Source organism: Lissotriton helveticus, chromosome 6 (genome assembly GCF_964261635.1).
Source record: "Lissotriton helveticus chromosome 6, aLisHel1.1, whole genome shotgun sequence".
NCBI lineage: Eukaryota > Metazoa > Chordata > Amphibia > Caudata > Salamandridae > Lissotriton > Lissotriton helveticus.
The window spans coordinates 1859889342-1859913986 of record NC_136067.1 but is presented as its reverse complement, the minus strand read 5'-3'; the positions used below and the strand labels follow the sequence as shown (position 1 = coordinate 1859913986).

The 24645-nt window shown below is 42.3% G+C and overlaps 1 long non-coding RNA gene across 1 annotated transcript in view; it reads left to right on the top strand.

Moving 5' to 3' along the window:
- LOC144761927 (uncharacterized) overlaps positions 1 to 24645 on the top strand; it is a 513437-nt gene that overhangs the window by 218496 nt on the left and 270296 nt on the right. The window lies entirely within an intron of this gene.

Below are 24645 nucleotides of genomic sequence, written 5' to 3'. Positions count from 1 at the left end.
TCACCATTGTTTGCTTGAACTCTTGAATGCACACTCCATTTTTGTTGTGGGAGTCCCCCAGAGTCTATCACCTTCCATCCCCTTGAACATTGCCCTTATATGACCAAGAGAGTAGACATGAACCAAAAGGGTGGTACATGTCCAAGTTCTCATTACAGACAAAGCCTTATTATACCCATGCCCCTCTTCTGATTGGATGTATGAGAAATGGGTTATGACCGATTTAATCCCTCTTCATTTTTTGGTTTTGGATTACTCGATTTTTGGACTTGTGACATGAGTCTCACCTACTGAGCCTCACTCATTTTAAGCTCTGTTAAAATGGGTTGGGAATGCTAACGACCAGTGTCCACCTTTTCAGATAAAGTCTGCTGCTGCACAGCTGGGTTAAGAATCTTACGCCTGCAGTTGAGCAAACGAGGCGCCATCTATGCCCAGTATTTGTGCATAGATATCCTGTTGCATAGCAGGATAGGTCCTATAATCTGAGTGTCCATACATACTGTGAGTATGTACATCTGTAGAGATTTACTTTAACATCTGTGTGCTTCACTATGTTGTACACTGTAGGCAACATCTGCTTCAAACTCCAATTTATGGTAAATCAGGAGATCAAATACAGATCTGATGTTAATTTTCACTTATCTACATTTCTTCTGGCACCTCAATATTTCTCCTTTTTTCTCTGACTCAGCTCCTAATTAGAGTCCAAAGTTTAAATGACTCCACTGGGCCACATTAATATACTTTGCTGGTCTGCAGGCAAATCAAAGGTTATTTGACAGTGATCCAGCTGACCCTGGTACAGAAAACAACAAGGACGTATCTGCATGTGTTTCTTGTTTTACAACCCTGCACTTTCACTTGCTCTGGAAAGGCTCAATCCCGCAGAAGACTCAACCACCTCACCACAAGTCTCTGGACTGGAGCTAGTCATGGGAGGCCCCCTTTGACGTTTTGGAGGGAAGGAAATAGGCAGCTATGGCAGTTAATAGTGGGGCTTCAACCATCGGAGAAGGTATTTCAACAGGCCACTTGAAGGTGTCATTTTGGAAAATCCCAAAATGTTGTGCAGGTGGGTTGTGCCAGGGGTGGAGTGATGATGTGTCTTTATAGGATTGGGCTGAAGTGCCTACCTCCTGGAACTTTATGTCCCCACTTAAGAACCACTGCCCAAGGGGGATATGGGGAAGAACACTCTGGACTTGAGGGAAGTGACCCCTAGAAAAATGACCTTTTGGAAGAGAGCATACTCATGATTCCCATAGAAATATATTCCATGGCACAGCACAGAGCAGCAAGAATTTTGTTTTGCAGAAAGAGAAACTTTCCTGCATACAAAAACAATCCATAGAGGATTGTACCTCATTCTATGTGTGCTGCACAATGCAGCACATGTGGAAAGATGAAAATACAAGGAGAAATACAGTTATTTCTCCTCGTTCTGCCTTCCCTGGGAAGGAGTGCTTTTTGACGAATTCCCAGGTCTACTACTGATATTAAACCTGAAAATGTGCCAAATTCCACAAGCAGATGCATGGGAACACCCATGCTCCACCCATGGAACACCTTTCCAGAACAGAACAACACAAGACAGTTACTTGCACTGTATGTCGTTACTGCAGATTTACGATGCCACGCCGATCAAAGCAAGGTGGCTCTGAATGGCATAGAAAATCTCACTTTCGGCTTGCATTGCCCTTGTATCACCTTGTGTCATGCAAGGGCTACTCAATCTTTTTGCAAACACGACCCCAGGATTTTTGGATTTCAACCGGCATCTAGGTACTAGGATTTGTCTCTCCAAGCTCAGTCGGGTTGCCCCCCTATGCCCTCTGGGAGACAGTAGAAGGATGAACGTGTTTTTGGGGAACCCTGGAGAATAGTCCTGCAGTAGTCTGATCTCCAAGCCGAGGGGACACCTGACTTCTGCTAAAACCCAAAGGGGAAACAAGTCCTATGTGAGGAGCAAAATGGCAGAAGGACTGGTCCTGGGCTCTCCCTCTTCAGAGGGGCAGCAATACAAAATCGAGCTCCCATGGAAATGAAATGTTTAGAGACCATGAGGCCTAACATAAATACTGCTGGTTGCTGAAGCACACAGCCAAGAATAAAACACAATTCGCCCTATGAAACACTACCCAGTAAGCCTAAGAAATGGTCTGTAGCCTTGCCTTCTTGATTGCTAGTTGTGAGTGTGGCCCCAGTGGTGCTGGACTGAATAATTATCGTCTTGTTGTCCCTGGGTAGTCGGTAGGCATGGTGGACTGTCTGGGGACAGTGTAGGAAAAGTCCAGTGTTATTCAGGGAGGGCCAGGACCCCGGGAAGAAGTTTGCCCATGGGAGACATGCCTAGCCCTCCTCTTATATTCTTATTTTTCCCCAGGGGTCCCTCATCCACCCAGGGATCAATGTTACAAGTGAAAGCTAATGAGAGCTGCTGTGCACTTCAATTTATATCATTACTGGGATTCTTCATCTCCCCAGTGAGGAGTGCCACTGAGCTTCTCAGGAGTCTGCTTCCAAGGAGGCTAGAGCCTAGGTAGTGTGTATTTTCTGTCCCCCACACCCTTGTCGATGGGGGACAGGGAGTACATTTCTCTACAGCATGGGCAAGAGAAGGAGAATGCTAGCTCTTGTGCCAGCATAGAAGAGTGTCAGCCCACCTTGGAGTCAGCAGTGCCTGCGGGCTTGGTTCCCCACATAGCCCAAGGACCCAGTTGCTCAACAGAGAAGCAGGAGCAGAAGGAAGCAGTTAAAAAAAGAAAAATGAGGGTACAAGAAAAGCAAAGGAAAAGCAAAGCTTGATTCCTGCTGCAGCACATAAAAGTGCATTGCTGCAGTCACTGATCAGTGCCCCATAAGCCAACGTTCAAGTTTAGACAATTTGCATATTATGTTGCTTTGGTGCCCAGAAAGGGCAGAGGCACCACCAACATCTTGAAAAGTGTACCTGGAGCTGCCAAAGGCACAGCAGCTTCTAAAGAAGCCCTCATGTCAGTTCATGGAAGTAAAGAATGCAGTGTAGTGTCAACAATCCTTGGCTCCTCATTAAAGAAATCATTTCCATGAAGTGGACTTCATTCTGCATAACCACACAATCTAGATTCCAGATCCAGATCTACGCTACAGAATCTTCCCATGGTTAAGTATAGGCAAGAATAACAAAATGTATTTAACTCGAAAAAAAATATTACAAATATGTTATGCTAAATATTGATGTAATTTCGTTTAATATATTGTAGTTAAATGTAAAACAAAATAGAAAAATACTAAGCACTCTTGAATTAATTTTGAATTAAAACTTTAACTAATTAAATATATTTAATTAAAAACAATTCTTCTGAAGTTTAAATTAAAATTGAATTAATTAATAAAACAAATTGATTACCAACTAAAGAAAAACAGTTTTTTAATGTGCATTGATAATTATTAAATGTGATGTATAAAATTAATTACAATTAATGTAATTTTCTTAAATAAAATGCATTGTTTCATTATTTTTTAAGTTCAAAATCGGGTATTACAACATTTTATAATTAAATAATAAATACATACTTTCTAACATTTTTATAACATGAATTTATATTTGTTCATATTTGTAACTATTTATGTAATTCAATCTAATTTTAGTTTATTTCTGGTGTGGTTTCATTTTTCGTCCCTACCTCTATAATTTCACCAGTGGTTGGAGTGCTGGACTTACACACAGAGGGGGTGATTATAATGGCAGGCGGATCGCCAACGCCGGCTGGGCGGTGGCGATCTGCCCGCCATCCCAACTTGATCTACCCCCGCCATATTATCATGGCGGGGGTATCGTGGCCGACAGAAAGTCGGTCCGCCACTTTTCCGACGGTCGGCAATCGTTACGATTGCTGTCGGACGGAGCTGGGGCATAATAGTGTGGCGGTGCCTTCCATATTATGATGCCTGATTGAAAAGGCCTTTCCATGGCGGCGATGCCACCATGGAAAGGCTGGCAGGGATGTGCTTTGGGAGCCCATTGCAGGCACCTGGGGGGTGGGAGGTGCACTTGGGGGGAACCCATGGCACCCCCCTGCATTTCCATGCACAAGGTGGCAGGCACCGCGCGGTGCCTGCAACGTTGTGCATAGGAATGCACAACATGTCAATTTGGCATTACGGCGGGTGCTGCTGTAAGCAGCACATGCAGCAATGTCAAATATATGTACTACGACCGCCAGGGTGGGGGTCGCATCCTAATCAGCGGTGCAGGACCGCCGCAAGTATGGCGGCCAGTCCCAGCACCGGGAGGATGGCGGGCGGCCTGAAGTTCGCCTGCCGTCCTAATGGGCCCCAGAGTTTGGGAATACCAAAAAGTAGTGAAATTAATCAAAAGTGTAAACTTTTATAAAACTGTAGGTTACCTTTGTGAAACAGGACTTTAGTTTTAACATATTGATAAATGTCCACCTAAAGATTTGTATTTAGCTATTCCTTTTCAAATTCTTATTTTAGAGCGTATTACTTCTATTTGATTAAATGGAGTATAGAAAGACTATAACTACTAGACTTTGTTGATTAGATGAGTGAAAACCCAAGACATGAAACATCAGATGTAGCATATATGGAGCGGTCATTCAGCCCTACTTTCAGATGCAGTTGCAATCATTAGTTGTTCACAGTCACATGTCTAGACCAAGCAGAAAGCCGCTATGCTAAAGAAGAACACACAGTATGCTCAGAGTATTCACGAAACATACAACATCTCCTCCAGTGGACTGGAGCACAGTGAATGCCAGGATCCATTGAGACATAATAAAAAAAATGCATCCACTTGCGGGTGTGCTTTAATTGTTTTCATGTCTGTTGCATTTCAGATCTTGGTCCATCAAAGGTCAAATTAGCAAACCTCTTGTACCTTCCATTAATCTGTCAACAAGAGCTGTGTATTGAACAATCATGGTCACATAAAGTGTAGGTCACATCATCACAGAAGTCCCTCAAAGATCCAAGCAGTAGTCCAATGGGAGAGTGATATTATTGATATCCTTTATGATTGAGAAGAAGTCCTTTGACAAAGTCAGGGCATTCATGCAATTCTGTCATATGTGCAACATGTCCCCAATAAGCACAAGCCCCCAAGCACATAAAATAAGAATTAGAGAAAATCTTGTTCCATTTGCAGAACAGAAATTAAAGACATACCTGCTCTCTCAAAATAGCCTTACAAGATGTGGTGTGGAGGACAGAAAAGCACAAAGTTGAGACACAGCCACACAGAGGCAGGGGTGCCAGATCAGTACATGAGGGAGATAGCTGGAAAACACACACATGTACATAGAGTACTCAACAAAAAAGAAAAAAGTAGCAGCAAATGAACAAGCAGTGTAAGGACACAGTAAAGACTCCATGCTCTGGGGAGAGACTAACTCACAACAGAGAAGTAAAACCTACACAGCTCATCAAATAAGAAGCAAGCAAACGACAATGACGATGAGGCCAACCAATTGTAAACAATGTGTGGGCTCTAAGCCCATTGTAAACTAACCAAATGTCTAGCAACAGAGAGCTCATGGTCTGTTTTAGGTGCGACATAAAAATGAGGGAATTTGCAGACAAACTTATAATACTTCAGATAAAAACATCTACATTGGCTCCCTTAAATCTTGTACAGTGTTCATTAAAAATGTCCAATCCAATCACATTATCTTATGGCTGGAATATTACGGCAGTAATAAAGAGTTCTCAGTGCCTGCAGCTTGTGCTAACATGATTGCTCCTCCTGCTGTGCTATGTAACTCATTATCCAAATTGTTGTTCATCGATAAAATGAATAATATTCATCTGCAATTTAAAGACTTACTTCAGTCACCCTGAATATCAAGACACTCCATGAATGTGTTCCTCTTTTGCACCAGTACTGTGCTTTTAACTGGGACTAACAGATCTGGCTTCTACCTCAACCCCTGTAATGTCCATGTACACTTTAAAGCCTTGGACACATTAGAGTCACTTACTGCTGAACTCTGTAATGCTTCTCCAAGGGCATCCTCATTTCTATACAACTGGGAAAAACAATCATTCCTCTTCTCAAACAAAATGCTGCTTATTCATGTAGTAATCTCCACCTGATTCCCCTTTCTCCTTTTCTTCTACTAATCCTTGAAAACAAAGTCAGTAGTCAGATTTCTTACATTAATGAAGGCACAAACTTCCTAGACACAACTTAAATAAGGGTTTTGCCCCTGCATGGCACTGAGACAACACTTTTAGAAGTTAAGCATAATCTTTGTTGTATTTTAGATAAGGGGTCAAAGCTGCCTTAATCTTGATAGATGTCACGGCAACCTTTAATAATGTTTCCGATGACACACTGACAAGGTTTTGGATTACCTCAAATACATTTTAACAGATAAGTGTGAAGCTATTCACCTTCCCTTTTTGGGTTGTTGTACAGACCTCTTCCATGTGGAGTCCCTTAATGGCCTTTTAGTCCAACCCTGCTCAATCCGCATATAAATGCTACAATCGTTGATTGAATCTTTTGAGTCATATGCTGATGACACCCAAATTATCAGGAAAGACATAAGGTGCTCCCAGATAAGATCAGATTCATGCATAGCAGCAGTTATCTGTGTTCAACCTGAACAGCTACAAAACCAAGCCAGTGATTTTGGGAGTTCTCCTGTCAGTGTAGAATTTGGGCTCTTGGTATGACTCCCTTCAGCCTCAGAAAAAATCAAAGCATCTTATTGGATTGTGCTATTGAATTTGTTGATCAGGTTATTCCTTTCCTCTACTTCAAGTCTTGCAAAAGATTCTTCCTTTGGTATTTGTGAACTCTCATCAATCTGTAGTCCCAAAAATAATTCTCTCTTACCTGGACTAGTGTGAATCTATGTTGGGCCTCCTGCATACTTACATCAGTTTCTTCAGCGAATTCAAAATGTTGTTTCTGTCTATTATTTAGGCGTATTGCTTCTTTTCTGTTTCTCACCATTTATATATTCTTCCTTGGATTCTAATCACAAAACCTCTATATCAGTAGCGATCTGTGTTTGCCATCAGTCTTTTTATAAACATATACTAGTTTATATACTTCACCAACTTCTTCCTAAGGGGTCCAACAGATTGCTCCACTCAGTCGCTGCCTCTCTACCTCAGTGCCCTCAAATCTACTGTATAAGTATTGGTGTTCACTCTTGCTATCATCTTGTGGCTAGGCACTGTAACTGTCTTCCTGCTAAATTTCAGAACGGAGCATTAGGCATCTGAACACCTCACCCTGTCCTTAGCCCTCAATTCTAAACCACTTCGGCTTTGCCCTTTATCCCAATCCCACCGAGCAGTAAGACACACGTTCAGGGTCACAGCAGGCTTTATACATTTTATATCATAACATAAGATAATATAAAACAGCTTACGGCAGAGGTTAACGATGAAGAAAACAAAACTCTGACATGATGAAATTAAGATTTTGTGCTGGGGTGTCTTTCATTGCCCCGAACAGAGATATGCTACAAAGGTCTGTCATGAATATTCAAAGTTCCAAGGCAATATTTCCCAGAAGAAAGCATTTTCCCTATCGTTAGAGGCATATATTGAAACAATTCTGAGTTCCTCTTGTCCAATCTTGCCCCTAATGTTGACTGTAATCTTTAGAGACACGGAAGTCTTCTGCAGCCCCACCCAAGACTGCTATCTCCCTAGACTGAGACCAGTACAACAAGTTGTACTGTACTGTGAAGTTTTGGAAGTAAATCTATGGAATTCTTGTACATGAGGTGGGTCTCCTACTATAGAATTTCATCTGTCTCCATCTCAGGTAACTTGTTAAGAAGCATGTGATGCATCGCAGCTGTGTTATGACCTTCTACATCGACAAACACCATTTTTAGATATGTCATCACTGTACTGGGCAGGGAAGCATAATAGGAATGTCTACAAGATCAAATGCCTCACAAAACCCCACTCCAACATTTCCGGCCATCCAGGAGCTGAAATTATTTAACTAAAGTTAAACTGTGCCTAACAAATGAGAGGGGTATGCATATCCAAACACACTGGGGTACTACAGGACTTAAGGAACAGATTGACGTTGCTAGAAGATCGAGTAGAGCTACTGGACAGGGAAAACATGACAAAAGACAACTGCGACGGTGAGGCGTATTTACACCATAGGGTGGAATTACTGGCAGAATACACAGAGGACGCTAGTAGAGAAGCGCTATATCTAGGAAAGTACGCCGCAACCCAGAGGTATGGAGAAGGAGAGAGACCGGGCAGCACTCTAGTGTGGCTGCTCTAGCCTCGTTCTACCCCAAATTACATCACTAAGCTCCGAGACAAGGAGGATCAGATCATAGCCGGGAATTCTGACATAGGACGCGCTCTCCTGACATATTACACAGATCTATACACCTCAAAATCTGGAACCAACATGACAGATATTAGGAAATATTTAGACGAGATCACTATGGTCTGGCTGCTGGACGCCCACTGGAAATTCCTGAGCGAGCCATACACAGTCGAAGAACTACAACAAGCCATTGATGCAATGGATGGGTCCAAAGCACCCAGACTAGACGGATTCCTTGGAGTCTTTTACAAAACGTACAAAACACTCCTAGCCCCTCACCTCCTTGAGATATACGCTGAAGCATTGGAAACTGGCACTCTTCAACCCTCATTTACAGAGGCGGTGTTGGTGCTACTCCCTAAGCCTGGCAAGGATCCTGAGAAATGAGGATCCTTCCACCCACTATTACTCTTGAATTTGGACTACAAATTAATGGCCAAAATGATGGCAACTAGATTGTCGCTGTTAATGGAGCAGATCATAGCACCTGCACAATCTGGGATCGTGTGACATAGATCCACCTCGCTTAACCTTCGTACCTTCTTTTCAGTGGTCAATAGAATAAACCCTGCCACACCTGCAATAGCAGCATTTTTAGACGCTGAGAAGGCATTTGACTCTGTGGAGTGGCCCTTCCTACATGCTGTGCTGGCCAAAATGAGCATGCCCAAAAGCTTCATAGACTTGGTAAAATTACTTTATACAGGCCCGTCAACTCGTACCCTTTCAACGGCACCATAACGGAACCATTTACGGTGTCGAGAGGCACCCGTTAGGGATGTCCTCTGTCTCCCTTACTTTTTATAATAGCAATGGACCGCATCATGCGCTATTTTCAAAAAGATCATCTACATAGAGGGCTCCAATTCAAACATCGGCCCGGTGCTGGTGACGCTGTACGCTGACGACGTGGCACTATACGTCAGGAAGCCTGATGAGAACTTGCAACCGATATTAAGAGAAATAGATCGTTTTCGTGCCCTATCTGACCTCAAATTTAATTGGGCCAAATCAGAATTATTCCCTTGACCATGAGCCGCTTAGAGACCCAAGTGGAACAGTGGAGCAAACTACCACTATCAATGGTAGGACGCATCGCCATTATAAAAATGATGATATTGCCCCACTTTCTTTATCTATTTGCCAATATCCCCACCCCATTGACTAACCAATTTTTTACGCAACTTCGTACACACCTTATAAAACTGATATGTGGAGGAAAACAGCCTAAAGTCTGCTGGGACACCTTAACTCTCCTGTACGAAAGAGGGGGCTGTGGAGATCTGATGGGCAGCTCTATTTTCTAGTAGCACAATGTGGATATTCATATCACTGGTATCACCCTGATGCGTGCATACGTTATGCTAAGCCGAAGAGAGATTTTGCTGACCCCACTCTACTAAATGCAGTTCTCCCAGTACGGATCCCACGAGACCCACACAACATCCAACCACTATCTATCACATGCTGGGCATAAAAAAAACTGCTTATGAAAACATCAGGGTCCACACTGTATTCTCCAGCCCTACCAATATCCATGAACCCCTGGACCCCCCCACAGCGGAACCTGGGACTAAACGCACTCTATCCCGGCTCGGACTCGAAACCATAGGAGATTTATTCCCGAGAGGTCACGCTTTTATTTGTTCCGAAGACCCATGTTTCACGGCAGCCACATTTATAGATAATTTCTTATTGACTTATATACAGAGTGCACTCTGTATATAAGTCCACTTACCTGCTAGAACCGATAGATGTTAGCCCACTCACACCAGTAATCAAATAACAGTGGAGACCACACAATACTTCCAGGTTATACAAAACTTGCCTAACGTTGCTGCCACAACGGGACTCTAAGGTCAGAGACACCTGGGCTGCTGATATAAAACAACCGCTCACAGATGATATTTGGAATGGGTGTTGTAAACAAACCAAGCTGGTTTCATGTAATCATAGACACAAGTTACTAAGCTTTAAGATTCTAAGAAGGGCCTCCGCCGCACCGCAGCAGATGGTCCAGATCAAAAGCAACACTTTCACACATTGTCCCAAATGTAATTTACAGGCTAGGTCTTTCCTTCACATGACCTGGTCATGCAGCAGAATTAATGCTTACAGGCAGGAAATATACGGTTTAATACAGCAGATGATGGGAATACAAATACCAGCAACTCCCTTAATAGAATTAATGGGCTACATAGAGTCACTGCCTAAAAACACATGCAGATTTACGGCAATAGCCATGCTACTCGTGAAACGAGAAATAGTTATTCGCTCGGGCACTAGGCAGAAACCCACTGTTAATAGTTGACTTAAAATCATGACATACTGCGATACCACAAATGAAATATATGCAGAACTGCAACCTCCCACTTAACGACCCAAAGATATAAGGCAGCCTCTTTGGGAATACCTCCATTTACAGGGTACGCTGAACACACCAGCCAGTCAGGAGGGACAGGGAACGAGTCAAAACGCGCAAGTAATGGGGTGACACATTCATGATCAGAGAGACTGTGCTACATTCAACAGACCATGCAGGCTTCGGACAGGAAGCAAGTATGCAGGAGCAAGAGAGTAGGGAAAACACAAAACACACTCAAACATCCACTGTACACCTTAAAGGAGGGAATGTAACAATTTATCTTTATATGTTAAATCATGTCTGTAATCTTTCATTTCTTTTTGAGTCTGCAAGAACTGTACTTCTACATTTATACACTGTGAATCTATGTATGCTGTTAAAATTTATAAATAAAGTTTTTTTTAAACTGTGCCTAACAAAGGCCTGATACCAGCCACATTCTGAAGCCTCTTGTGTGCAGCATGCATGCCTGGGAAACATTTGTAAAACAGATGATAAATGGTTTTACAAATTGAGTTTCTGGTTTACTGGGGTGTGAGCCCTGGTCAAACAGTAACCACAGACCTAGTTAGGGTAAGACACCAGCAATCCCGAAATTAACCTGTACTCACCCTCTGGTAGATTGGTACAGAGCAGTCAGTCTTACCTTGAAGGTGATGTGTAAAGTATTTGTGCAACACATCAAACCATAAAAACTGTGGAAGCACTGCACAAAAAGATCCCACACCAGTTTAGAAAAATGAAGTACTAAAACAAGACCAAAATGATAAATATTTACTGAGGGAAACCCGAGATAGTGAAGTTTAAAGACCTAGGGGTAAAACAGCACCAAAAAGCACAAAGCACCAACAAGGGATATCTGATCTTGCCGGACCGGGACAAAGTCACAAGTTCAGCTGGTCGCGATTGGCAATACCTTGCTATATGAAGAGATTAACTTGCAGCCACTCGTGCAGCATTTCTGGGTGAGTGATGAGGTTGTGATGTATTTACTATGGGTACTGTATCGATCCCCCTATTTCTGACCCTTGTCTGGTTAATAATTAACTAGCAGCCATTCAACTGCACAGAAACCCGTTATCTGATTAGCCATACAACGGCACAGAAGCCCGTTATCTGATTAGGTCATAGCGCATGCCATCTCATTAGGCAAGCACTATTTCTCCAGCCCCCTAATAGGCATACGGTGTTCTCATAACAAATCAAACCTACAGCGACCTGGGTAATTCCCGCAGCCATTGTTTTGATTTAGCCGAGAACTTCAGTAAAGAATGTGCGAACGACCAGTTCGTATGACATCCTTATTGACGTATTTATGTCCATCCTTACGTCAATCTTGGCACCTTTCAGGTATAAATAATACCGACATTGCCTTAAGCAAACACACGAGGTGGTGACAAGATTGGAGCAGCGAGACTTGCCGAGGAGCCCAGCTGACAGCGAAGCCCACAGACGCTGCCCCTCCTTTCTGACGCGCTGAGAGAGAGACGCTGCCTTTTCTCCTGCTGAGAAATCCAGCTCCGGCGCTTCCAGCCGCCCTTGCAGGCAGCTGGGATATCAAGCCCTGAGATAGAGATACCAGCCCTCCAGCCTTCTAAATCCCAGGTACTGAACTGAATAACCCCTTGCAGAGAATTCTTGAAGCAGACCCTTGGCAAAGCAAACTTAACTTAAACTGCTACTTATCTACTCCCGCCCACGTATTAGGCTTAGGTCAGGTACATTGGGGTAGGCGTGGTTAGAAGCACCAGTTGAGTACGATTAGTCAATGTATATATGTATGTATCTATTTTATCCATTTTAAGTATCATATGGCTAAGAAACCATATCAATGCTTTTACAGTATTATTTTATAGTTCTGTTATTACTGTATGCACTTTACTTAACGATAAGTATTGCAATAATAGCGATTCATTTCTCTTGTATGAGAAAAGAGACTGATCAATAAATAACATCTTTTTATTGAACACGCCCGTCTCTTCCTTTTCTCTACAATCTGGTGAAACTAAGAATGCACTGAACTGACTGAGTAAAATAAGTTGTCTTTTGTTTTCACACGACTCTAGAGATACACTCTTGATTAGGGGAGAGCAAAGTTGTCATGTTCTATGGTTGTCAGAAACTAAATCCCTTCTTGTCTATCCAGGGAGGTTAAACTCCTCCTTGTCTATTCGAGAAAGTTTCTAGTGAACTCTGAGCTAGCTGGCAAACACTAAACTTTAAGTCTAATATCGTCAGTAGAAGACCTAGTTAACCTCTGTCCTACGTCTATACTATTGAAGATAATATTCCAATGCGCAGAGCCTATTGGGATAATAGGAACTACACTACATGGCGCCCAACTGTTTGGATAGGCGATAAATCTAACGTAAGACATTAGAGTAACTCAGTCGTGCTTTTTCACACAGACCCCTTTTCCCCATAATACTCCAAAGATGTCTGGAGTGGGTGAAAGGTTAAATCCGCCAAACTTAGTAGGAGGAGACTCCTATGTATGGTTCTTGGTTTATTCAACGTTGAAGGATACACTGTTCCAAAATATTGTGCATCTAATCTTTGTTTCCATAGAAACCTGATCTGCAAATAAACAAAATCTTCTTGTCAATAAAATGTCAGACAATGAAGTGGAAAGGGAGACAGCTAGAATAGCAGCTCAACTCCTAGCGGCTGACAATAGTCTCCTACAGCAAGACCCGGATGCAATACTCATCCCGGTCAACATAAGGAAATCTATAACTTTAAAACTTATAGAAAATGGGCTGACACCGAGAGGTGGTACAGTCATATTCGTAATTGAGGCACACGAATATCGGCAGACAGAGGTATTCTATTCATGGATAAACTTTCCAGCAGCAAACGCTGTAACAAAGGACTTCCACTATTATAAAATAGAGGAACCTCCTAATGAGTACACTCCTTTCGAGGAGGTGGAAATACCACTCAAATACCAAGAGCACCTGCTCTGGTTTAATGGCGCCCTAAAACATAATAATCACATCACCAGGCTCGGTCCACTAGGTAGACCAGGAGCAACGTGGCCGGTCCTATCCGGATACACACCACATCCAGACATTGAAGAAATGTCTGCACCAGATCTTTTAGCACAGCTAAAACAATTAATTAAAATACATAGACAATTAGTCCAATATGTAATGCGGACTTCAACAGTCCAACCAGCTATTAAAATTCCACAGCTGATCCCTCACCAGGGGAACACAAATAAAATTACACCACAGAACATACAGTCCTGTCTAGGTAAAGTACCCGCAAAACGGGAACAAATTCCATTCTGGTTAGCACAAAAAATCACTCAAATAGAGGCGGTATTTCCAGATACCACCCCGGTTGAGAAACACGGGATTCTGACTATCTGTCTTCCAATGGGAATTGCACCACATGTGGAGGACTGTGACACTTGGGGTACAGTCTTTGCTTCCATTTACACAAAAACACATGGTGTTCCATCCATGTCAGTAATACCAGATGTGCTAAAACAAATTCAAGATGAATACGGTCCAGAACCTGCTTTAACTCTTGGTATGAAATTACTAAAAGACTTCAAGCAGGTCTCGGCAATATTATTAGCCAATATAAAGGGAGAAGCAGCAAATGTGGCGATCCGCCAGAGGTTGAAAGAGACAGATATAGCAGACCAACCATTTGAAATTGCCAGAATCATAGAAAAATCCTATGAAGAACTAGGAAGAGATAGTTTGGGTGGAAAACCGGTGAAACCCCAACTTATTGAAAATAATGAAAAGGTATTTATTAAAAATAATCTAAACACTCAAAAAAAGAGCTGGGATGGAAATAAACAATCCACTCCTAAAGAAAAAAGATTCCAGTCCAGAGGAAGGTCTCCTCGGCGGAGAGAAAGATCTCCGGACCAAGGACGCAAGTCTCCCCAAAGGGAGCCCTCTGAGAAAAAATACAACCTTAGAAATAGGAATAATCTAAAAAAACCTGATAGATATCAAGATATTGATACACGTCCCTCTCAATCTTTTCAGACTTCCTCGCAGAAATCGGAAAGAAGAGGACGGTCAGAACACAGGGAAGAGCACGTCAAGTCCAAAGACAAGGAACCTCATCAAAATGAAAAATTACAGTTTCCAAAAAAGAAGGTAGCCAGTATTAAAGTAATCAACCATGCCGAGAATACTGAGGACACAGCTGAAAAACGGAGAATGGGCTCAGACAATGCTAGACAGCGCAGCAGAAGTGAGCATAGCTCGCAAGATCCTTATGAATCATCTGGAGACAGTGGACACGAATGAATACATTCAGGTGGAAACTGCAGATACCAGAGTTAGCAAACCTCATAAAATATATGAAATAACATTGCGTATAGAGGGGGATAAGACTAGGAAAATAAAGGGTCACTTTTGGGATAATCTCTCCAAGGGCTATGATATCCTTCTAGCTGAAAGAGACTGGCCACCAGAGTTTGTCAGGGAGTGCCCTCATGGCGAAGAAATAATTATGCCTGCCTTCTCAAATCAAATTCCAATTCATAAAAAATATACACTTGCAAGAAAGTGGGCAGTAGCCCAAGCTCCTGCATTATATAAAAACCATGTGGGATGGGATGAGGACTCTCCTCCTCACAAAATCCAGTTAAAATCACAACCTACTGCTCAGAGGCAGTACCCAATTAAGCAAAAAGCTAAAAAACGGGTAAAAGAGATCCTAGATCAACTTGAATACCAGGGGGTGATTGAAACTTGCACCTCACAAATGAATAATCCTTTGTTTCCTGTCTCCAAACCAGACAATTCATATCGTCTTATTTTGGACTACAGACACCTTAACTCATGTTGCAAAACCTTTGCGGTACAAAACTCGCATAGTGCTGCACTAATGAATAACATAGTGCGCAAAAAATACAAAACAACATTAGACATCTCTAATGGATTCTTCTGTCAAAATATAGCACCAGAGAGCAGATATTTGACCGCGTTCTCAATAAATGGCGCGCAAAAAAAATTCTGTCGTTTGCCCCAGGGGTTCAAGAACAGCCCAGGATTATTCTCAGCAAGAGTAACAGAGTTACTACAAATATATGATGATGAGGCATTATCTTATGTCGATGACATCTATCTAACAGATGATGACTTGGATACTCACTTGAAGAGAGTGAACACCATAATACTTGGGTTCGCAGCAGAGGGTTACAAATTCAACTTTAAAAAGTCAAGAATTGCCCATCTAACTGTCCTGTTTTTAGGATATGAACTATCAAGTGAGGGCAAAAGCCTGGCTGACAATTTCCTAGAGAAATGTGCTGTAATCCAAGCACCTAGAACACTAAAAAACTTACAATCAATTCTAGGTTTCCTAAATTTCGGAAGAACTTACATTATAAATTATGCAGAGAGAGTTAAACCTCTCTATGATCTTATAAAACCAGATTTTAAAAGAATCAATTGGACTCAAAAACACACAGAAATTTTGAGATCTTTACAAACAGATATGTTAGTTAAAACAAAATTACAAACACGTGACAACACATGCAACCTTGTGATTCGAGTCATCCCAGGAAGATGCGGATTCACATACCTGACCTCTAATGAAGGAGAGAAGGTACCGATAACATACAAATCACATTTGTACACAAAAGCTGAAATGAAATTTAGCCCAACGGAAAAAATTCGAACCGCGGTACAGACTGCTGTAGCAAAAGAACTAGCCCTAGCACAAGGTAAACGAATAATCATCGTGACACCGATACCCGCCCTGGAGGCGGTAACAAAGGCAAGCATTCCGAATGCTAAAGCACTCCATCCGAGATGGATACAATGGGCTAATACTCATGCTGCAACAGACGTGGCATACGAATTTGATCCCAACTTAAAAACACAAGAGTTTCTCCAATATGAATTCGAATGTCCTCCGCCGACCGAAATTCTGCCTCTAGAACATTACGGCTGTATAATATATACAGACGGATCAGCACAACCCGCAGTGGGGGGGTAAGCAAGCTTACAGTGCTGCGTGCGCGATTGTTAAAGGTCACTGGCACGAAGGAAAATTTAAACCAGTGGTCACTAAAACGCAAACTCTAGGAGACTGTACAGCTCAAAGAGCAGAACTATTGGCATTCAAGATGGTGCTTGAAAATACCGATCGAGAATTCCCCACACTCATAGTGTGCAATTCATATTACTGCGTCCAATCTTACAATGAATACTTGCAGATCTGGGTTCAGAATGGTTTTAAAGACACAAAAGGTAACACAATCAAGCATAAAATGCTTTGGGAACAAGTAGTTCTTTTGCAAAAGGAACTACAAAAGACTCACGTGATACATACACTGAGTCATCAGCGTGATGGCGTTCACGTTGCAGGGAATTCATTGGCTGATGAGGCCGCGAAGGCAGCTGTGCAAACGGCTTCCGTAGCTGCCATCACTCGGTCAAAAACAAAAATAGACAGCGAAATATTACAGGCTGTCAGCGCTACAGTAAAAGATGCGATAGAAACACTCCCGAAAGGCTTTCCAGTAAAGTACTCATACATAACTGATACAAATAATGTTCCGTTTGCTCGAATCCCTGGAGTGGGGGATAGGGCAATTCCAAACATGGAACATAGGTTAGGACTCATCATAGCGGCACACGAAGGGCTTGCTTCTGTACATGCTGGCGTTTCAGCCACAGTATCATTATTAAAACAGAGATACTGGTGGCCACAAATGAGACGACAGACAAGGAACTATGTTCTAGAATGTGAAATATGTCAAAGAATGAAAGTATCAACAGTGAAACGACCAGCACAGACGCCCCTTCTAATCTCAGATAAACCATTAGCCTGTGTTTACCTGGACCACTGTGGTCCCTTACAAAGGGATGGTAACTATAAATATATCTTGGTCGCAGTGGATTCATGCACGAGATTCATATGGATGTGGCCCCAGCGATCAGCTGACGCCAGAACTGTTATAAAAGATTTGCGAGTCTTTATCGGCACATACGCAATTGGCATGCTACATTCTGACCAGGGTCCTGCTTTTAGCTCTCGAGCTTATAGGGAGGCCATGACCAGCATGGGCATTGCATTGCGGTACTCTTGTCCATTTCATCCTGAGGGAAACGGAATCGTAGAAAGAAAAAACCGTGACATAAAGCAATCTATAACAGCAAAGGTATTAGGTTCAGGAGCTGGGTGGGTCAAACATTTAATAAGTGTCCAACGTAGTCTAAATAACCTGCCAAGAAATTCTCTGAAAGGACTCAGTCCGTACGAACTATTGTTTGGGACTAGAATGTTAGTCCAGGACTTAGATAGTCAGACTTCAGTGGTCAAAGAAAAATGCTTTGATATCAAAGATCGCTTGGCTATTTTACAGGACTTAAATGAAACAAGAAAAGACCTGAGCAACATGAAGTTGAAACAGCAGCCAACAACCACTGAAGAAAAACCACCTGTCCCAGCAAGGCCTGTCTGGATTCCGAAAGTCGGGGATCTGGTCAGAGAGAAGATCGCGGTAAAGAAGGAATTTGGGCCTTCTTACAGAAAAGCAGTTCCTGTCTTGTCTATCAACGGGACAAGATCAGTAGTACTACCGCCCCTTGCTGGTAAAAAGGAGAACCGAGTCATATCCATCGACCTGGTTAAACCACAATCATGTGGCCGATAACAAATAGTAGGCCAAGTGGACTCCCAAGAAGTAGCAGAACACCAAAGTTTGCTACATCAACAGAGGTTCAAACTGAAAGACTGATCACATTTGAACAATCTACAGTGAAACAACAAGGACTATGCAATGAAGCAATGGAACTTAAACCTCTTAAAACCCAAATCAAAGCTTTTCATCAAGAAACACCGACCTACGATGATGTAACTACAGACTTTGCTAATGAAACAAAGCAAAAGCCAAAAGCAAAAAGTAATCCAGAAGCAATTGGAACAATTGACAGAACGGCATCCGGCTACTTCATCAACTTCGATGATTTTTCTGAAGATCCAAGTGAACCAGAAGTACAGCCATCAACAAAAACTTTTAAAGACAAAGCAAAGGAACTTTTTCATCAACTAAAGGGGACCTATCTGACCTCTCCATGGATTGAAATTTGGGTGACATTCGGTGCATTTGTCCTCATACTTTGGCTCATCATGGTACTATGCTTGGGACATTTCATTGAGGGAAAATATGCTAAAATGGACACAGCAAGCCAGAAAATCAACTTGGTCCTTAAACCACACACATCTTCACACGTCAAGAAAAGAGAACTTTCTTCAGTAAACTTTACAGCCAATCCTATACCAGGCGGTGTAGCATGGGACAATACTGATTATGAAATCTATGGCCCGGTTGAAATCCTGAAGTATCCACATCAATTTAAGATCTCGTTAAGTGACTTTGTAAAACCAAGTACATTTGCTGATGATTGGGACTTTGAAAGTATTAATGATATGATGTCTGACCTAGTAATGTCTGCTAAATTTACAGAACATGATTATTTGCAGGGTTCGTCTAATTATGATCAAATGTTCTGCTACAACCACTATGGTAACCATTATCTCCATAAATCTGCACAACCTAGAAATGTTTTAAATTATAACCAATGGGAACATTGTGCTACTCCTCCAAAGGGTAGTTCTAAAACATTTTATGATAAATATTCATATTTTTCAGGGTTTAACACAAGTAATGCAGAAACATTTTATTTCAAATTGTCGAATAAGACAGGTATGAAGACCATGCTTACAAACACGAAATTGATATATTCAGATTCATTTTTTGAGCAAATGAATACATTTGGTTTTGATTTCTGGAACAATAACATTGAAACAAAAACTGTTTGGGGTACAAAAGATTGGCAAGTACAAGGTATAGAATCATTGTTCAGAACCTGCATGATCCCAGAACAAATTATATTTTTGAATGACACTATTCAACAAACTACCTGTCTTGGCTTAGCCAAAATCAAAGACTTAAACAAACCGTCTATTCCAAAGCCAACAACGAACAGTAATAGCTCTATAGATGTTGAGATAGACGTGAACCATATTTTAAACCAAAACAGAACACATCCTGATTGGAAACAATGGTTGATCTGGCCCACAGACACAAATAACTGTCAAGACAGATTCCTGAACAAAATACAGGGGTTCAAATTGACCAGGCCAGACCCTAGATATTCCCAAAGACAACATCCAGGGATAGTAACTACTTACAGTGTGGGCAAGCTCTGCCTTCAATGGCTACAAACATCCACACTGGCAGAAATTAAGCAACACCTAACTTTACTTCAAGAGGATGCTGACTTGCGTGATTTCATTATGGGACCACGCAAACAGCGTCAAAAAACGTTTCATAGCGGCCTCTATATATGCAGCTTACAATGAAGCTTGGAAAGTAACTCAAATTGAGACAGCAGAAAAAATACGGGAAATTGACCGTATTAATTTGGAAAAATCACTTTCTGTTGTGGACAATGGGTTAATGACTCTGTCCTCCAGAATATATTCACTGGACAGTATTGTGTCTTCAGCAATCGATATAATATCGCAAGACTTACTGATGTTACAACACGGTCAGTCCCAATTGCGTTCTATTGTACAACTTGGCTGGACGTTACAGAATCTGCGTTCAGGCTATGTGCCTTGGCGTTTAATCAACAAAACGTCACTATTTAATATCTTTAACCTTACTGATAAACAAATCAGTTTGGCACAGAAGGGTGCTGACTATACAATTCTGAGCATTGAAAAACTTGAGAGATTACCTTTGACAATGTCAGAACGACCTGTCATTGAATGGATAATACATGGGATAATAAATATTCCGATAACAACTTTCCAGTTTCAATACTGCCAAAAATATATACAGGCAGGCCAGTATGAAAGGTTGGGTAAGGGGTACATTAAGTCAACATGGAACCTGCCCTATACACACACATGTGTTAGTAATAAAGGCCAGAATGTGTTTCTTAGTGGCAATAATTGTGCAAGATCACTAAGCGGTACACTTCTGTGTCAGGGTATTAATTTGCATGGAGCCTGTGAAGGGACTACAAATAACCTTTCATGTCACCAGCTAGGCACACCTGCAACACAAATAGAACCATTCTTTAGGAGACTCTCGAACGGGAGTTACATTCTAATTGTAGATCGCAGATGTTGCAGTCTGCTGCCCGGAAAACCTTATCTCATAACCGTGACTACGAAGGTCATGTGCTGTGAACGAGTATTTTTCCCAAACGATGCTCGAGACAGGGAGGCAAGGTTATGGCCCAGTTTGAAAATTTCTTCTATTCGAATTGATACTTTAAGCAGAATGAAGACTGTGCTCCTACAGACGCCAACCCGGTTAACGTCATCAAAAGAAACGTATGATCTCCAAGTTGCAAGGACAACTGCAGAAATTCATTCACTGTTATCAACCAATTCCCCCATACAGTTCGCAGAAATACTGAGCGAAATCTTAAATATTTCTGATACAAGTGGAATCTCGAGTGTATTTAAGACAGTGTTTTCGGGAGCATTAACCCCATTCAAAGCCATCCTGGGTATTTTTCCTGATTTTGTCCATTCCATCTTTGGCGGACTTCCTCTCCTTTTGGGACTAGTGGCAGGCATCCTATTTTTGATCCTGTTACTTCGCTATGGCAAACCACGTCACAGACAAGACACCAGCGACAATGGAAGAAACGATCCTAGCCATACGCTACAGGGACCGCATAACTAAAGTCCTTGGAATAGCCTGGCTTAGAGACCTGAACATGACTTGGTTTCTTTCATTTAGACCGATGTGGCAAAGTTGTGTTATGCCTGTATTAAGGTGCTTGCTATGCGGCGAAGAATGCGTGTTGGACACCTGTCTGACACTACAATCGGATGTGCCAATGGACGCAGAGACTTTGTTGGGTCCGGTAACCGCTCATGCATTGTACTGTCCCCAGCGGCTACCAATCCTGATGACGGCATTCGTGGAGACTTCACCACTACGATTGAAGAGTAGTGAAGTACAAGATGAAAGCAGCATCGATCAGGTACGACCTTCTGTCAGCTATGCTGATCGAAACATCAATGAAGGCAATCATGCTCATGAATGCATGTTACAAAATTTTTCTGAGTTAGTGGAACTTTCGCAAGAAGCAGTTGACAGTTTTTTCGAAAGTCTCAACAATATGATGTTTTCACCAGAGCAGAAAGAATGACTTTGAGGAAACTAGCACACGGCATTCCCTACACCCTGAATTTGGCCTTCAACTTTGAAAATAAAGCAATAAGAAATTGTCTCACCAGTTTTTACGGAGAGCGAGACATTTTTTTTCCCCATCCATTTCCAAAAATATTTACGATTTTTTTGGGACACTTATCTTCTGCTTAAAGTAAAACTATTCCTAGAGAACAAAATTTCTATTTTTAACTACTCTAGAGACATTAGCTACCCTCTAGCATGTTCACAAGTATTTATGATTTTGTGATGAGATGGTCTCGAATTTTTCTTCTTATTAAGAGCCATTTCATGTGTAATTTCATGCTGATTTCAAAATATGCGTATTAGATTTAGCATTATTATACTGCTTGCAGTGCATATAGTAACTATACTCATCTTTTCGTGTATTTCGCATTTCCAATTTTCAGAATGCATTTGATTGTACTTTGGGGTGGTTCGGTATACACATGCACTACTAGTTTTGTTTACTATGCCTAGATTTGTAAATATGGACATAGATTACGTGGAGTGGGTGTGATGTATTTACTATGGGTACTGTATCGATCCCCCTATTTCTGACCCTTGTCTGGTTAATAATTAACTAGCAGCCATTCAACTGCACAGAAACCCGTTATCTGATTAGCCATACAACGGCACAGAAGCCCGTTATCTGATTAGGTCATAGCGCATGCCATCTCATTAGGCAAGCACTATTTCTCCAGCCCCCTAATAGGCATACGGTGTTCTCATAACAAATCAAACCTACAGCGACCTGGGTAATTCCCGCAGCCATTGTTTTGATTTATCCGAGAACTTCAGTAAAGAATGTGCGAACGACCAGTTCGTATGACATCCTTATTGACGTATTTATGTCCATCCTTACGTCAATCTCGGCACCTTTCAGGTATAAATAATACCGACATTGCCTTAAGCAAACACACGAGGTGGTGACAAGATTGAAGCAGCGAGACTTGCCGAGGAGCCCAGCTGACAGCGAAGCCCACAGATGCTGCCCCTCCTTTCTGACGCGCTGAGAGAGAGACGCTGCCTTTTCTCCTGCCGAGAAATCCAGCTCCGGCGCTTCCAGCCGCCCTTGCAGGCAGCTGGGATATCAAGCCCTGAGATAGAGATACCAGCCCTCCAGCCTTCTAAATCCCAGGTACTGAACTGAATAACCCCTTGCAGAGAATTCTTGAAGCAGGCCCTTGGCAAAGCAAACTTAACTTAAACTGCTACTTATCTACTCCCGCCCACGTATTAGGCTTAGGTCAGGTACATTGGGGTAGGCGTAGTTAGAAGCACCAGTTGAGTACGATTAGTCAATGTATATATGTATGTATCTATTTTATCCATTTTAAGTATCATATGGCTAAGAAACCATATCAATGCTTTTACAGTATTATTTTATAATTCTATTATTACTGTATGCACTTTACTTAACGATAAGTATTGCAATAATAGCGATTCACTTCTCTTGTATGAGAAAAGAGACTGATCAATAAATAACATCTTTTTATTGAACACGCCCGTCTCTTCCTTTTCTCTACAATCTGGTGAAACTAAGAATGCACTGAACTGACTGAGTAAAATAAGTTGTCTTTTGTTTTCACACGACTCTAGAGATACACTCTTGATTAGGGGAGAGCAAAGTTGTCATGTTCTATGGTTGTCAGAAACTAAATCCCTTCTTGTCTATCCAGGGAGAAAGTTTCTAGTGAACTCTGAGCTAGCTGGCAAACACTAAACTTTAAGTCTAATATCGTCAGTAGAAGACCTAGTTAACCTCTGTTCTACGTCTATACTATTGAAGATATTATTCCAATGCACAGAGCCTATTGGGATAATAGGAACTACACTACAAGGTTTCAGAGTGAAGTGCCCATTCACATTTGTGAAGAGCCCAACATCTCGACTGAAGAGAAACAAGATCATTTCCAAGGGCTCAGGACCTGTGAGATGCCTCTTGGGGATCAGGAGCTCACTGAAGATTGGTCCAGGAGCTGTGGGGAGCCTGTTGTGTCCCTGAGACTCAGATCAGGAGGCCAGCAGACAAGCCCTTTGAGTCACTCTGGGGTCCTGAGTTCATGATGGGTTATAGGTCCAGTTCTTCTTCCTCAGGCAAGAGGGCTGCAGATCAGCACAGCAAGGCAACAGGTTCATCAGAGTAGCAGTCCCACAGAGTGACAGTCCTGTCATCAGCACAGCAGTCCTTCTTCCTGGCAGTTGTGCCTTTGAAGTGGGGGAAACTTCTAAGAGATGTATTTGAAGTGCACAGGGTCCGGACTCACTACAGGAGGTTATGCATCCATTGTGCAGGGACAGAACAAAGACTATTCAGGGGGTGCCGCTCACTGTGCTTGCCTTCTCACCTGCTGTGCCTGATTGAAGAGGACTACGGAGGGATTTGTTGGTGTCTTTTAATGGCCCCCGCTCCCCGGGCGCCGTTCACAGGGCTGAGTACTTTTGAACTACCAACACCGAGGGACTGCGAGGACCAGCAGGCTTTCCCACAAATAGCTGCTGCCTCTTCCCTCGGTGTCCACGCCCCTGCCTGGACCTTTAAAATACTTTTCGCGGCACCCGCGGATGTGCTTGCCTTTGTTCCCTGACATCACCTGCTGTGCCTGATTGAAGAGGACTACGGAGGGATTTGTTGGTGTCTTTTAACGGCCCCCGCTCCCTGGGCGCCGTTCACGGGGCAGAGTACTTTTGAACTACCAACACCGAGGGACTACGAGGACCAGCAGGCTTTCCCACACATAGCTGCTGCCTCTTCCCTCGGTGTCC